Source organism: Budorcas taxicolor, chromosome Y (assembly GCF_023091745.1).
Source record: "Budorcas taxicolor isolate Tak-1 chromosome Y, Takin1.1, whole genome shotgun sequence".
NCBI lineage: Eukaryota > Metazoa > Chordata > Mammalia > Artiodactyla > Bovidae > Budorcas > Budorcas taxicolor.
The window spans coordinates 10,781,081-10,795,615 of record NC_068936.1 but is presented as its reverse complement, the minus strand read 5'-3'; the positions used below and the strand labels follow the sequence as shown (position 1 = coordinate 10,795,615).

Genomic DNA, 14,535 nt, shown 5'->3' with positions numbered 1-14,535 from the left:
TTCAGAGATAAGGGAAACATGGGCAGAGCCCTCAAAGGGTATGCTCCACTTTCTTTGGGGGCAGCGGGTCGAGGGGGAAGTGGTGAACGAGGAAAAGAGTTCCCATGAAGTCTTTCTGTTCCCATCCACCCCCTCCAGATGGCAGATAACTTAGTGGCTGGCAGCAGTTTCAGTCTGGCGTTAGATGGGTGTGGTGAGGGAACTTCTTTGCAGAAATAAAGCTACTCAGGAGAGCCCACAGGTAGAGCATCTAATGGAAAACTCTGCTGTTTAAGAAAACCACCAAGAAGAAGACATTCAATTGAAAAGATGTGCTTTGCCAGGTGTCTTTGTTTTACTGGCACTGATAATGAATAAAGGAAAAAGGATAGAGAAGAGGCAGCCACAATGCAGGAGAGCGCATTGCCATCTTACATTGGAAACCCAGGGGTAAACCAAATCCAAAGTAGTAAGGCCAGTTTCTTTCTATGCTGATATCGCTGGTGCATTCCAATTCCTTTACTGAACCAACAATTTTCAAAGCAATATAATGGGTACAGAAGTGAACAGAGAAGAGATGTATGCAGGAGACTAAGCAACTGGCCAAAATGAAGGGTAAAAAGGCTGACAAACATATCCTGGAGGAGGAAGAGCGATTACAGTGAAAGGCTAAAGAGCACATCAGCAGTAATTCTGCTGTTAGAGAATGGGTGAGGTTCCCTCCTTGACACCTCAAATGCCAGGTCAGCTAAATCCTGGAACCAAATTATGTTGACAAGATTGCTAAGAATGAAGAGGGGGAGCACAGAGAGCGATCAGATAATTGCCCTGAAGAAGAACTTCAGCCATGACCAAAAATCTCCATGTAGAGATGGATTACCAATAATATGGGCCACTACTGACTGAAACACAGGATTAAAAAGTTCATAAAACAAGAGGAGACTGAATCAGAAAACTCCATCATCACAAGTGCAGCAGTGAAAAGTTCTCCCAACAACATGTGGCTCACTTTCCTGCTTCCTCTCTGTGCTCTGGTCTTCTCTCTGAGCCAGGTTACTGCCTGCCCCTTTTTGATGCTGCTCCTCCCTCTTTTGTTGAATTCAAGCATCCAACTTTGAGACAGTACAAATCCCCCAGACAGAGTCTGATTCCCCTTGCAAGGTCCTGCCGAAAGGTTTTGACATTCAGCCATCGCTTCACTATCCAAACTATCAACTACACAAAGCAGAGAAAGAGGCGTTTCCCAATATTTCATCATGAAGGACTCAGTAGCTTCTCTATCTTGGCTCTGGCTCCAGCTGCAACCCTTACCCACCACTGGCCTCCGGCCCCTTTGAGCTGCTCCACTCCTGGCCGCCAGTTCCTACCCAGGCATTCCCAGGGCAGGGGACACTGTGTCTGCACTGCAGTGTACATCTTTGTATCACAATAAATGGCTGATTTATTCTGATAAGTATACAGAAAGTGACAAATAACAATCATGTGTATTAATCATTTTTTAAATCATTGGAGCATGTTCTTATGCCTTTTATGGCAGCTATCATAATGCTTTATTTCCAGGAATGCTTTTCCAATGTGTACTCTCATTGGTTAATGTCATAATTCTTTATTTGAACTAATTATCATCTGATTATTAGTTGACTGTAATTGCTTACATGTTTTAAGTTTTGTGACATTAGTTACTGCAATATCAGTAAAATTAAGCAATGACATTTACTTTCCAAAAGAGATATTAAATTAAAACAAAGGGCCCATTTTACCTGTTGAAATGAAAAAAGGTAATCACTAATACTAATAGAGCCATAGGAAAACTTTCAAGTAAGAATGTAGTAATATAGACATATACTATTAGAATGGTTCTGTAGTAAGACATTAATACTAATAGACTGGTAAGCATTACTCTAAAAATTATTTTCTAAACTATATCTTATATAAATATATTAAGGTGTGTTTACCCTTGGTGCCTGATTTCACTACTGAGTTGTTACCTACGTGTTCTTGACTGCTTAGTTGTCTCTGGCTCTTTGCGACTCCATGGCCTATAACCTGCCAGGCTCCTTGTCCGTGAAACTCTCTGGGCAAAAATACTGGAGAGGGTTGCCATTTCCTTCTCCAGGGGATTGTTCTGAGCCAGGGATCAAACTCAGGTCTTCTGTACTGGAGGAAGATTCTTTTCCACTGAGTCATCAAAGAAGCCCCATTTACCTACAGTATGTTTGCTCAGTTCTGTCCCATTCTTTGAGACTGCATGGATTGGAGCTTGCCAGTGCCCCAGTGCTCTTCTATCCATGGGCTTCTCCAGGCAAGAATACCAAAATGGGTTGTCATTTCCTTCTCCAGGGATTCAACTAAAGAAGATTATTAAAAAGATCAATCACTACTTTAGAAGAACCAGTCACACTGTATTACTTATTTATAACAGCTTACTAAGAAATTCTAAGTATTTCTGTGATTGGGGAAATATAAAGATTAGTAGACATCAGTATTAAAATAAGACATAAGCGCTGAAAAAGGAGCTATAGTATTGCTTTTTAAGAATAGTAAAATTTAATATACTTACATATATATGTATATATGAAATCTTACATAAGCATAAATATATATATATACATGTATAAATATTTATGTATATATATTAAATGGCTATATAAACTACATAGATAAATTCTAGAGAAACCCTTGGAAAATAAGTGTTAGTCCTGTCCTTCATTAAGTCCATTTTCTTCTGTTAGATATGATTTTTCATGTTAACTCCTAGAAGGAAGAATTTTATATTAGGGAAAAATAGTCTGTCAGCAGAGTTTTTTCAGGTATAGACATGTATTAGCTGAAAATTGTGTTTATTATACAGAAACTGAGGTGACAGAAATTGCAGAAATTGTCCGTAGTGGATCTCCTCATTTTGTTACTTTTGGGATTTTTAGTGTAAAACATTACCTGTATTTGCTTAATGACAAAGTTCCAAATATGTTTACTGCAAAGACACTAAGGCTTTCAACTCCTAAATATTTTAAATATTTTCATTATTTTTTCTTATTTTTACTTTTCTTTTGTATTACGGAAAAGGAAAATCACACACAATTAAACAATATGCCATGCAAGAGTGATGATATTGGTGACGTTTGAGACGGCAATAAATTATGAAAAACAGGTAATGGTAAAAGTTCTCTTCTGTATTTTATAGTGATTAAGTTAACGCGATTGGTAAATCTAGTAGAATATTTGGCTCTTTTTATTTTTATTTTTTTTAGACTGTCCCTCAAAGGTCTCCATTTACCCCTCCTCTGCCTCTGTATTTTCTTCCCGCCGTACTGTCTCTGCGGTTCATCTCGCGATACATAAAGGTCCCTTACGCTTGTCTCCTCACGCCATACATCCGGTTCCTTATGCTCTTGATGGAAGAGGCAGGGCTGCGTTTAACATTAGTTTAGCTAGTGGTCGACTGAGGAGGTTTGGTGTTGCGTGTTCGGAAGAACGAGACAAAAGAAAGGTAACAAAAGAAAGGCATTTTAAGATGGAAAACCGGATTTACACCTTACAAGAACATGTTTATAGGTATAGCATCAGTATTTTACTGGAGAAAAATGGTAACTCAGACTGAATTTTCCTGTCAGGCTTTTCCCCATAAGAGCTAGTAGCTGAGTGTATGTATATACGTGTGTGTGTGTACATTACCCTTAAAAGTCTTATTAGTTTATTTCTTGAAAAGTATCTTTAATTTTTATTCCTTGGAGAATCAGTGCCTGAAGTAGCAATGGAAAGCCGGTGAAGTTCGAGGGTTCTTTTGTCTGAATGGAGGGCTGGGGGACAGGAGGGAGGGTGGGAGTGGGGGTGGGGCAAAGAAGGGGGTTTGAAATGTCTGGATGTTGGCTGTGGGAGGATATACTGGACATATACTCCTACCCTGGGACTGAGAAAGCTGTTTTTCCATTGTAACTTTTCTTTGGTATATAAGGCTGGACTTTTCTCCACAGGCTTATGGCTACTAGGGCGGAATGTTGGTTGCATTCGGTGTGTAATTCGTTTTTTTTTCTTTCTTTTTTCCCATTGGTTTGGGGCAGCCCACCAGGCTCCCCTGTCCCTGGGATTCTCCAGGTAAGAACACTGGAGTGGGTTGCCATTTCTTTCTCCAAAGCATGAAAGTGAAAAGTGAAAGGGAAGTCACTCAGTCGTGTCCGACTCTTCCCGACCCCATGGACCACAGCCTACCAGACTCCTCTGTCCATGGGATTTTCCAGGCAAGAGTACTGGAGTGGGGCTGCTAGTTGGCTGAATGTTGCTTAGGTGTGTAACTAGACTTTTTGTTTTTTTCTTCCCGTTGCCTTGGGGCTGCTAGTGCGCTGGGCTATTACTTTGGTGTGTAAACTTGTGTTTCTCCTTTGGCTTGGGGCTGCTAGTTGCGGAGGCTTAGTCATGCAGAATGTTGCTCTGATGTGTAATTCGGGTTTTTTTCCGTTGGCTTGGGGCTGCTAGTTGTGTGGAATGCTGTTTTGGCGGGTAACGCGACTTTTCTTCCTCCACTTGGGGGTGCTAGTTGGGCTGAATGTTGTTTTGGTGTGTAATTCGAATTTTTTTTTTTTTCTTTCCGTTGCCTTGGGGCTGCTAGTGCGCCAGACTATTTCTTTGCTGTGTAAACTGGCTTTTCTCCCTTGGCTTGGGGCTGCTAGTTGTGCGGAATGCTACTTTGGTGGGTAAGACGTCTTTTCCTCCTCCACTTGGGGTTGCTAGTCCGGCCGAATGTTGTTTTGCTCTGGTGTGTAATTCGGCTTCTTTTCCATTGGCTTGGGGCTGTTAGTTGCAGGGCCTTAGTCATGCAGAATGTTGCTGTGGTGTGTAATTTGGATTTTTTCCGTAGGTTTGGGGCTGCTAGTCGGGCTGAAGGTTGTTTTGCTATTTCGACTTTTCCGCCAACGCCTCCCCCCCGCCCACCGACTCCGTTTCCTTGGGGCTGCTAGTGCGCCTTACTACTGCTGTGGCATGTAAACTGGCTTTTTTTTTTTTTTTTTCCATTGGCTTGGGGCGGCTTGTTGCGGGGTTTAGTCATGCAGAATGTTACTCTGGTGTGAAATTCGGCTTTTTTCCGTTGGCTTACAGTTGCTAGTTGTGAGGGCTTAGTCATGCAGCATGTTGCTCTGGTGTGAAAGTCAGCTTTTCTCTGTTGGCTTGGGGCTGCTTGTTGCAAGGGCTTGGTCGTGTAGAATGTTGCTCTAGTGTGTAATTCGGCTTTGTTCCGTTGGCTTGGGGCTGCTAGTTGCGGGGCCTTAGTCACGTAGAATGTTGCTGTGGTGTGTAATTTGGATTGTTTCCGTAGGTTTGGGGCTGCTAGTTGTGTGGAATGCTGCTTTGTTGTGTAACGCGGCTTTTCTCCCTCCGCTTGGGGCTGCTAGTAGGGCTGAAGGTTGTTTTGCTGTTTATTTCGACTCTCCCACCCCCGTTTCCTTGGGGCTGCTGGTGCGCTTTACTACTGCTATGGCATGTAAACCGGCTTCTTTTTTCCGTTGGCTTGGGGCTGCTTGTTGCGGGGGCTTAGTCGTACAGAATGTTGCTCTGGTATGAAATTCGGCTGTTTTCCATTGGCTTGGGGCTGCCAGTTGGGGGGGCTTAGTCGTCAGAATGTTGCTCTGGTGTGTAATTCGGGTTTCTTTCCGTTGGCTTGGGGCTGCTATTTGCAGGGGCTTAGTCGTGCAGAATGTTGCTCTGGTGTGTAATATGGCTTTTTTCTGTTGGTTTGGGGCTGCTAGTTGTGCGGAATGATGCTCTGGTGGGTATCACTTTTTTTCTTCCTCCCACAAGGAGCTGCTAGAAGGGCTGAAGGTTGCTCTGGTGAGTAATTTGGCTTTTTTTTTTCCCCCCGTTGCCTTGGGGCTGCTACTGTGCAGAACAGTTGTCTCGGCATGTAAACTGGCTTTTCTCCCTTGACTTGGGGTTGCTAGTTGCGGTGGCTTAGTCGTGCATAATGTTGCTCTGGTGTGTAATTCGGCTTTTCTCCCTTGACCTGGGGTTGCCAGTTAGGGGGGTTTAGTCCTGCAGAATGTTGCTCTGGTGTGTAATTCAGGTTTTTTTCCGTTGGCTTGGAGCTGCTCGTTGTGGGGGCTTAGATGTGCAAAATGATGCTCTGGTGTGTAATTTGGCTTTTTTCCGTTGGTTTTGGGCTTCTAGTTGTGTGGAATGATGCTCTGGTGGGTATCACGTCTTGTCTCCCTCCACAAGAAGCTGCTAGTCAGGCTGAATGTTGCTCTGGTGTGTAATTCAGTTGTTTTTCTCTTTCGCTTGCTTTGGGGCTGCTAGTGTGCAGAACTATTGTTCTGGCATGTAGACGGGCATTTCTCCCTTGACTTGGGGTTGCTACTTGCGGGGCTTAGTTGTGCAGAATATTCCTCTGGTGTGTAATTCATTTTTTTTCCGTTGGCTTGGGGCTGCTAGTTGTGGGGGCTTGGTCGTGGAGAATGTTGCTCTGGTGTGTAAGTTGGCTTTTTCCGTTGGTTTGGGGCTTCTAGTTGTGCGGAATGATGCTCTGGTGGGTATCGCGGCTTTTCTCTCTCCTCAAGGAGCTGCTAAGTCAGGCTGAATGTTGCTCTGGTGTGTAATTCGTATTTTTTTTTTTTTAACCTTTGGCATTGGAGTCGCTAGTGGGGCATATTATTGCTTTTGTGTGTAAAACGGTTTTTCTCCTATGACTTGGGGCTGCTAGTTGTGGGGCTTAGTCGTGCAGAATGTTGCTCTGGTGTGTAATTTGCCTTTTTTCCATTGGCTTGGGGCTGCTATTTGTGCTGAGTGCTGCTTTGGTGGGTAACGTGGCTTTTCTTCCTCCATTTGTGGGTGCTAGTGGGGCTGAATGTTGGTCTGGTGGGTAAATAGGCTTTTTGTTTGTTTGTTTGTTTCCGATGACTTGGGCTGCTGGAGCGCCAGACAATAGCTTTGGTGTGTAAACCAGCTTTTCTCCCTCCACTTGGGGCTGCTAGTTGCTGGGGCTTAGTTGTGCAGAATGTTGCTGTGGTGTGTAACTTGGCTTTTTTTCCCATTTGCTTGGGGCTGCTAGTGCGCGTACTATTGCTTTGGTGTGTAAACCGGCTTTTCTCCCTTGTCTTGAGGCTGCTAGTTGCGGGGGCTTAGTCATCCAGAATGTTGCTCTGGTGTGTAATTTGGGTTTTTTTCTTTGTCTTGGGGCTGCTAGTTGTGGGGGCTTGGTCCTGCAGAATGTTGTTGTGGTGTGTAATTCAGCTTTTATCCGTTGGCTTGGGGCTGCTAGTTGTGGGGCCTTAGTTGTGCAGAATGTTGCTGTGGTGTGTAATTTGGCTTTATTTCCATTGGCTTGGGGCTGCTAGTGCACCGGAGTATTGTTTTGGTGTGTAAACCGGCTTTTGTTCCTTGGCTTGGGGCTGGTAGTGGTGTGGGATGCTGGTTTGGTGGGTAACAAGGCCTATCTCCCTCCACTTGGATGTTCTAGTCTGGCTGAATGTTGTTGTGGTGTTTAATTCTTTCTTCTTCTTCTTTTTTTTTTTTTTTTTTTTTTGTCCTGTTGCCTTGGGGCTGCTAGTGCTCTGGACAGTTGCTTTGGTGTGTAAACAGGCTTTTCTCCTTTGGCTTGGGGCTGCAGGTGGCGGGGGCTTAATCGCGCAGGATATTCCTGTGGTGTGTAATTCGCCTTTTCCAATTGGCTTGGGGCTGCTAGTTGTGTGGAATGCTGCTTTGGGGGGTAACACGTCTTTACGCCCTCCAGTTGGGGTTGCTAGTCGGGCTGAATGTTGCTTTGCTGTGTAATTCCGCTTTTTACATTTTTTCCCGATCCACTGGGGCTGCTTGTGCGCCGTGCTATTCCTTTTGTGTGTAAAGGGGCTTTTCTCCTTTGGCTTGGGGCTGAGTGGTCCAGAATGTTGCTCTAGTTTGTAATTCGGGTGTTTGTTTTTTTTTTTTTTTCCGTTGGCTTGGGGCGGCTAGTTGCGGGGCTGAGTCAGGGAGAATGTTGCTCTGGTGTGTAATTTGTTGGCTTGTGGCTGATAGTTGCGGGGGCTTAGACGTGAAATATGTAGCTCTGGTGCGTAATTCGGCTTTTTTCCATTGGCTTGGGGCTGCCAGTTGTGTGGGATGCTGGTTTGATGGGTAACACGGGTTTTCTCCCTCCACTTGCGTGTTCTAGTCCGGCTGAATTTTGTTTTGGTGTTTAATTCAGTTTTATTTCTTTTCCGTTGCTTTGGGGCTGCTAGTGCGTTGTACTATTGCTTTGGTGTGTAAGGCTGTTCTCTCTTTGCTTGGGACTGCAGGTTGCGAGGGCTTAATAGTGCAGAATGTTGCTCTGATGAGTAATTCGGCTTTTCTCTGTGGGCTTGGGGCTGCTAGTTGTGCGGAGTGTTCCTTTGCTGGGTAACGCGGCTTTTCTCCCTCCACTTGGGGTTGCTAGTCGGGCTGAATGTTGCTTTGGTGTATAATTCGGCTTTTTAAATTATTTTTCCCTGTTGCCTTTGGGCTGCTTGTGCTCCGTTCTATTGCTTTGGTGTGTAAAGCGGCTTTTATCCCTTTGTTTGCGGCTGCTAGTTGCGGGGGCTGAGTCGCGTAGAATGTTGGTCTGGTGTGTACCTCTGGTTTTCTCCATGGGCTTGGGGCTGCTATTTGGGGTGGCTTAATCATGAAGAATGTTGTTCTGGTGTGTAATTCGTCTTTTGGGCTGCTGGTTGTGCGGAATGATGCTTTTGTGTATAAAGTGGCTTTTTTCCCTCCATTTGAAGCTATTAGTAGGGTTGAATGTTGTTTTGATGTTTAATTCAGCATTTTTTTTTTCCCGTTGCATTGGGGCTGCTTGTGTGCTATTATATTGCTTTGGTATGTCAAGCGGCTTTTCTCCCTTTTCTTGGGGCTGCTAGTTGGCGGGGCTGAGTCATGCAGAATGCTGCTCTGGCGTGTAATTTGGTTGTTTTCTGTTGGCTTTTGGCTGTTAGTTGTGTGGTTTAGGTGTGCCGAATGTTCTGGTGTGTAATTCTCCTTTTTTTCCTTTTGCTGGGTATTGTTTTCGCTTTGGCTCCGTCCCTTCATTCTTGCTAGAGTTATTTCTCCACTGACCTCCAGTAGCATATTGGGCACCTACTGGCCTGGGGAGTACCTCTTTCAGTATCCTACCATTTGCCTTTTCATACTGTTCATGGGGTTCTCAAGGCAAGAATACTGAAGTGGTTTGCCATTCCCTTCTCCAGTGGACCACATTCTGTCCGACCTCTCCACCATGACCCGCCCGCCTTGGGTTGCCCCGTGGGCATGGCTTGGTTTCATTGAGTTTGAAGAGGCTGTGGTCCTAGTGTGATTAAAATGACTAGTTTTCTGTGAGTATGGTTTTAGTGTGTCTGCCCTCTGATGCCTTCTTGCAACACCTACCGTCTCACTTGGGTTTCTCTTACCTTGGACGTGAGGTATCTCTTCACGGCTGTTGCCGCGAAGCTCAGCCGCTGCTCCTTACCTTGGATGAGGGGTATCTCCTCCCACTGCCCTTCCTGACTTTCAACATGGGATGGCTCCACTACCCTCATTCAAACCAGACATTGTTACATAGGATCAGAAGAGAGGCTGGACCATTGTGCTCCCAACACTGAAATTTCAGAAAGCAATCTTTTCATTTTTTTCAAATTATTTTAATGGGAAGACATTAAATTTACATATTGGGTTAGTTTTTGCCTTACATCGACAAGAGTAGGTCACCAGTACACATGTGTTCCTGCATCCAGAACCTTCCTCCCACCTCACTCCCCAGACTATTGCTCTTTGTTGTCCCAGAGCACTGGTTTTGGGTGCCCTGCCTCATGCACTGAACTTGCACCAGTCATCTGTTTATGTATGGTAACGTATATGTTTCAGTGCTCTTCGCTCAAATCACCCCACCATTGCCCTCTCCACAGTCTGTTCTTTCCATGTCTGTCTCCTTTGCTGCCCTGCATGTTGGATCATCAGGACCATCTCTCCAAATTTCATACATATGCATTCCTACCCAGGACCTGTATTCCTCTTTTTGACTTTACTTCATTCTGTAGAGGAGGCTCCTGTTTCACCCACCTCTCTAGAATTGACTCAAATGCATTCCTTTCCACAGCTGAGTAATAGTCCACCATGTATATATACCACCACTTTCTTATCCATTCACCTGCAGTGGATATCTAGATTGCTTCCATGCCCTAGCTATCGTAAACAGTCGTGCGCCGGGAGCCAGCACGGGAGATCCCACCCATGACAAGGTCATGGGGGAATGAACTGTTAAAGCAAGGCTTCAGGACTCGAGGGTCTCCCTAGACCTGCTCGAGCATCTACCCCCAAACCAGAATCTGTCTGTCTCACTATTTTGTGCCTTTCACCAACTCTCCTGACATACAGGGGGCTATCCACAACCACCTTTCTCTGGAGTAAATCAGCTTAGGGCTCTATCTAGCTAATAAGTCTCCTGGACATGAGAGGAATATTTCAAATCAAACCCCCACTGTTAGCATTCTAGCTTGCTTGACAGGTTTATCCAGACTCTTGCAGCTACGCATAGGATTGTTCACAGCCTCCCAACTGTGAGAAGCATGGGAAGCCTGAAACATAGAGCCTTCCAAAGAATTAAAGTTATTAGAGTAGTGCTGGCGTAGGATTTCATTATTGGGCCGAAGCTTGTCGCTGAGTTCCCATATCTCTTATCCATCGGACACCTGAGAGTGCATTCGTTAACATAGTTGTAATGTAAGAAGAAGTGTAGCCTTGAAATTAACCACATCAGACCTTTGAGCTAATTGGTTCTTTCTTTCTTGTAACTCACTGCACCTTTCCTCCGTGAGAAATGTAACTTGTTTAATACTTTCTGAGGCTGACATAGGTTAGAAATAGAGAGAAAACACATTTCAAGGGAAAATAAGTTTTCTGGTTGAAGAGCCTTTATCTAAAGAGGGTCATAAAATGTTCACAGGCCTCCAAGGCCAGAAGATAACGTACACAGTATTGTTTCTCGGAAAGGTATGCAGAAAAAAAAATCGTGGTTTTGACAGAGACAAAACAGATGTAATGTTTGGCCTGACTCTGTATGACTTTGCATCTTTCACTTCCCTCTACGTACAACTGAAGGTATAAAAGTCCCTTTGAAAGTAAAATAATGGGCCTTGCTCACTGAAGAAGCTTGGTCACCCCGCATTTTTATTTTTTTCCTCTTTCTTTCTTTCTCTCTCCCTCTCCCTCCCTCTCTTTTTCAGGCTGATCCCTTGGAACACAGAAGCTCCCTCTTGCCTGGCCAAGGAATAACAGCCTCTTTCTCCCCTCTATTTTCTTATCTACAACATTCTTTCCTTATCTCTCTCTAAATCATTCGCCGTTTCTCCTGAGGGTTTGCCTGGATCCTGCCTGTGCTGGACCCCAGCAATCGTGGGATGAATAGCGGCGTACATGTGTCTCTTTCAGTTTTGCTTTCCTTGGGGTGTATGCTTGGGTGATTGCTGGTCATAGGACAGTTCCATTTCCAGGTTTTGAAGAAATCATATGGTTGATTGTGGCTATACCAGTTTTCATTCCTAGCAACAGTGTAAGTTGGTTACCTTTTCACTCCCTCTCCAGGGTTTCATGCTTGAGACTTTGGGTGATGGTCCTTGGGACCAGTGTGAGATGACATCTCATTGCGGTATTGACTCTCATCACTCTGATAATGAGTGATGTTGAGCATGTGTCCTGTGTTCGTTAGCCATCAGTATATGTTCTCTAGAGAAATGTCTATTTAGTTCTTTTGCCCACTTTTTGGTCGGGTTGTTTATTTTTCTGGTATTGAGTTGCATGAGCTGCTTGTATATGTGGGAGATTAACTCTTGGGCAGCTGTGTGCTTTGTTGTAATTTGCTCCAGTTCTGAAGGCTGTCTTTTCACCTTGCTTATAGTTTGCTTCACTGTGCAGAAGCTTAGAAATTTAAATTGGTCACTGTTGTTTCCTTCTGTGTTTATTTCCATTACTCTGGGAGGTGGGTCACTGAGGAGAAGATCTTGCTGTGATTTCTGTCAGAGAGTGTTCTGCCTGTGTTTTTCTCTAAGAACATTATAGTTTCCGGTCTTCCACTTAGGTCTTTAATCCATTTTGCATTTGTTTGTGTGTGTGCCATTAGCAAACATTTCATTCTTTTAATGTGGTTGACTGTTTTCCCAGACCCGCTTGTTCAAGAGGTTGTCTTTGCTCCGTTGCATATTGATGCCTCCTCTGTCAAAGACAAGGAGGCCGTGGGTGTGTGGCTTCGTCTCTGGACTCCCTATTTTGTTCCATGGGTCTATATATCTGTCTTTGGCCCAGGACCTTATACTCTTGATGAGTAGCTTTGTAGTATAGTCTGAAGTCAGGAAGTCTGATTCCTCCGTTTCCATTGTTTCTCAAGAGTGATTTCCTCTTTGGAGGTCTTTTGTGTTTCCACACAGATTGTGAAATTATTTGTTCTAGGTCAGTGAAACACACCGTTGGTGTTTTGATAGGGATTTCACAGTTGAATATGAGAATATCAATGTGAATGAACGTACTGATCGATTGCCTTGAGTTGCACACTCGTGGTCACTATACTGATTCTTCTGATCCAAGAACATGGTACACGTCTTCTTCTATTTGTGTGATCTTTGATGTCTTTCACCATGGTTTTATGGTTTTCTGTACCAGGTCCTTGCTTTCTTCAAGTGAACATATTCCTAAATATGTGATTCTCTTCCCTGGATGGTGAATGAGATACTTTCCTTAAGTTCTCTTTCTTGCTTTTCATTGCTAGTGTATCAGAGTGAAAGGGACTCAAGGGATTCCTGAGTATTAATTTTGTCTCCTGCAGCTATACTCTATTCATTGACTAGTTCAAGTAATTTTCTGCTGACATCCTTATTGTTCTCTGTGTAGAGGGTCATGGCATCTTCTAACAGTATTTTTTTTTTCTTTTCTTCCAATCTGTATTCCTTTAATTTCCTTTTTCCCTGATTGCTATGTCTAGGGCTAACTTAAAAACTAACTCCAATGTGTTTTTCACCTCAGAAAAGCTTACTGATGAAATTACGAAGCACTGAGAAATCTCAATTCTACCAGATTCCCGCAATAAAATCATGAAGCTCTTCAGGAGTTGGGGGCAAATTTTTAGGTGGCGGGGAAGCAGAATCTGTTAAGTATTTAGAAATCTATATCATCATCCAATTAGTCTGGAATACTTGTAGTCTTTCCTTTGTTTCAGAAGCTTCTAGAGCCCTAAGAGTAATGCAGGGCTTTCTAGCTGAAACCAAGAAACTCAACAAGAGCTCATCAAACTCTAACAGTGCACGTTAGAAAAATTGCATTACTGTGCCGCTAAAAGTTGTGAGCTTTATAGCCAAATTAAAGAATGGCAAAGGCACCTTCAAGATGATTGTGCTGAAGATCCTGCTAAAACAGGTGAGGCCACAGGGCAAGGGAACAGGGGAGGCGTGGGAGACCCCTGAATGAAGTGTGGTCCGAGGCAGAGGCAGGCTCCAAAGGCACAGCTGAGAAGAGTCCCTTAGGGCCACAGCTGTAAGTGTCACAGCCATGACTTTGGGTGTCTCCCTCAGGCCTGCATCTGAGGAGGATCAGCACCTGAGGCCTCTAGGTCAGGAATGACGAGAGACAGTACACCAGAGCAGCCACCAGAGACAGTTATTGTTGTAAATGTGGATGATCCCGGGAAAGAGCTGAGAGAGCGGGAGTCCAAGACCCATGCCCGTCAGTCAGAGCCCCTGGAGTTGCTGTCACTAGTGCAATGCAAAGGCACGAGGTGGTCCACAAGCAAAGAGGAGCTGGAAGGGGCTGCTATTCTCATCTGCTCTGAGTGCCAGACGGATTCAGACACACGCCTGCCATCTGCTGTGAAGACAGGGAGCAGGTCAGAGACCGAGGGCCTTCTTGCTGAAGACACACACACACATACACTCACACACACACTCACACATACACATGCACACCACCCCCTTGCCTGAAGACACAGTGTGCAACAGGGACTGCAAATCCTGACACGATAAGCAGTGACATTACACTACCCAGCACACACAAGTCAGGAGGAGGAGCGTAGCAGTCAGAAACAACCCCTGCTTGGGGGATGCAGACCACCTCAGATGCAGAACACCACAAGGAACCCAGAGCCAGGAGTGGGCCTGATGGCACGGCAGGGCCTGAGGATATGAGTGGTGGCTGGGCAAGTGGAAGTACCCAGCATCCTTGGAAATTCCTATTCCAGTGTGCTTCTTCCACTCAAGACTAGGGCTGTTGCTATTGGCTCTTCTGGCCCAGCATGTGGCCTGCATGGCTCCTTGACCTCAAGCAGATTATGAACCACGCTCACGTTTCTGTCATGATCAGCGACCAAGATAAAGACTTTCTTAACTACAAGATTGACTTGAAGGTCAGTGAGGGAGAATGAGGGCATGCGTGTACGGGACTGGGTGGGGAGTTGGGGGGATCATGTTATCTATGTTCATGTGATGTGAGAATGTGCAGAGGTTTTGTGGAAACTGTTAATGCCTGCCTGGGAGGCAAGCTGAGGCACCTAGAAGCTTGTACCTTTACCCTCATCCCTGTCCTAGAAGGTGCAGGTGCAGA

At 44.7% G+C, this 14,535-nt stretch overlaps 1 pseudogene; it reads right to left on the bottom strand.

The window, feature by feature from the left end:
- Positions 1–635: 635 nt before the first annotated feature.
- On the bottom strand, positions 636–12,536 carry LOC128070991 (etoposide-induced protein 2.4 homolog; annotated as a pseudogene).
- Positions 12,537–14,535: the final 1,999 nt, after the last annotated feature.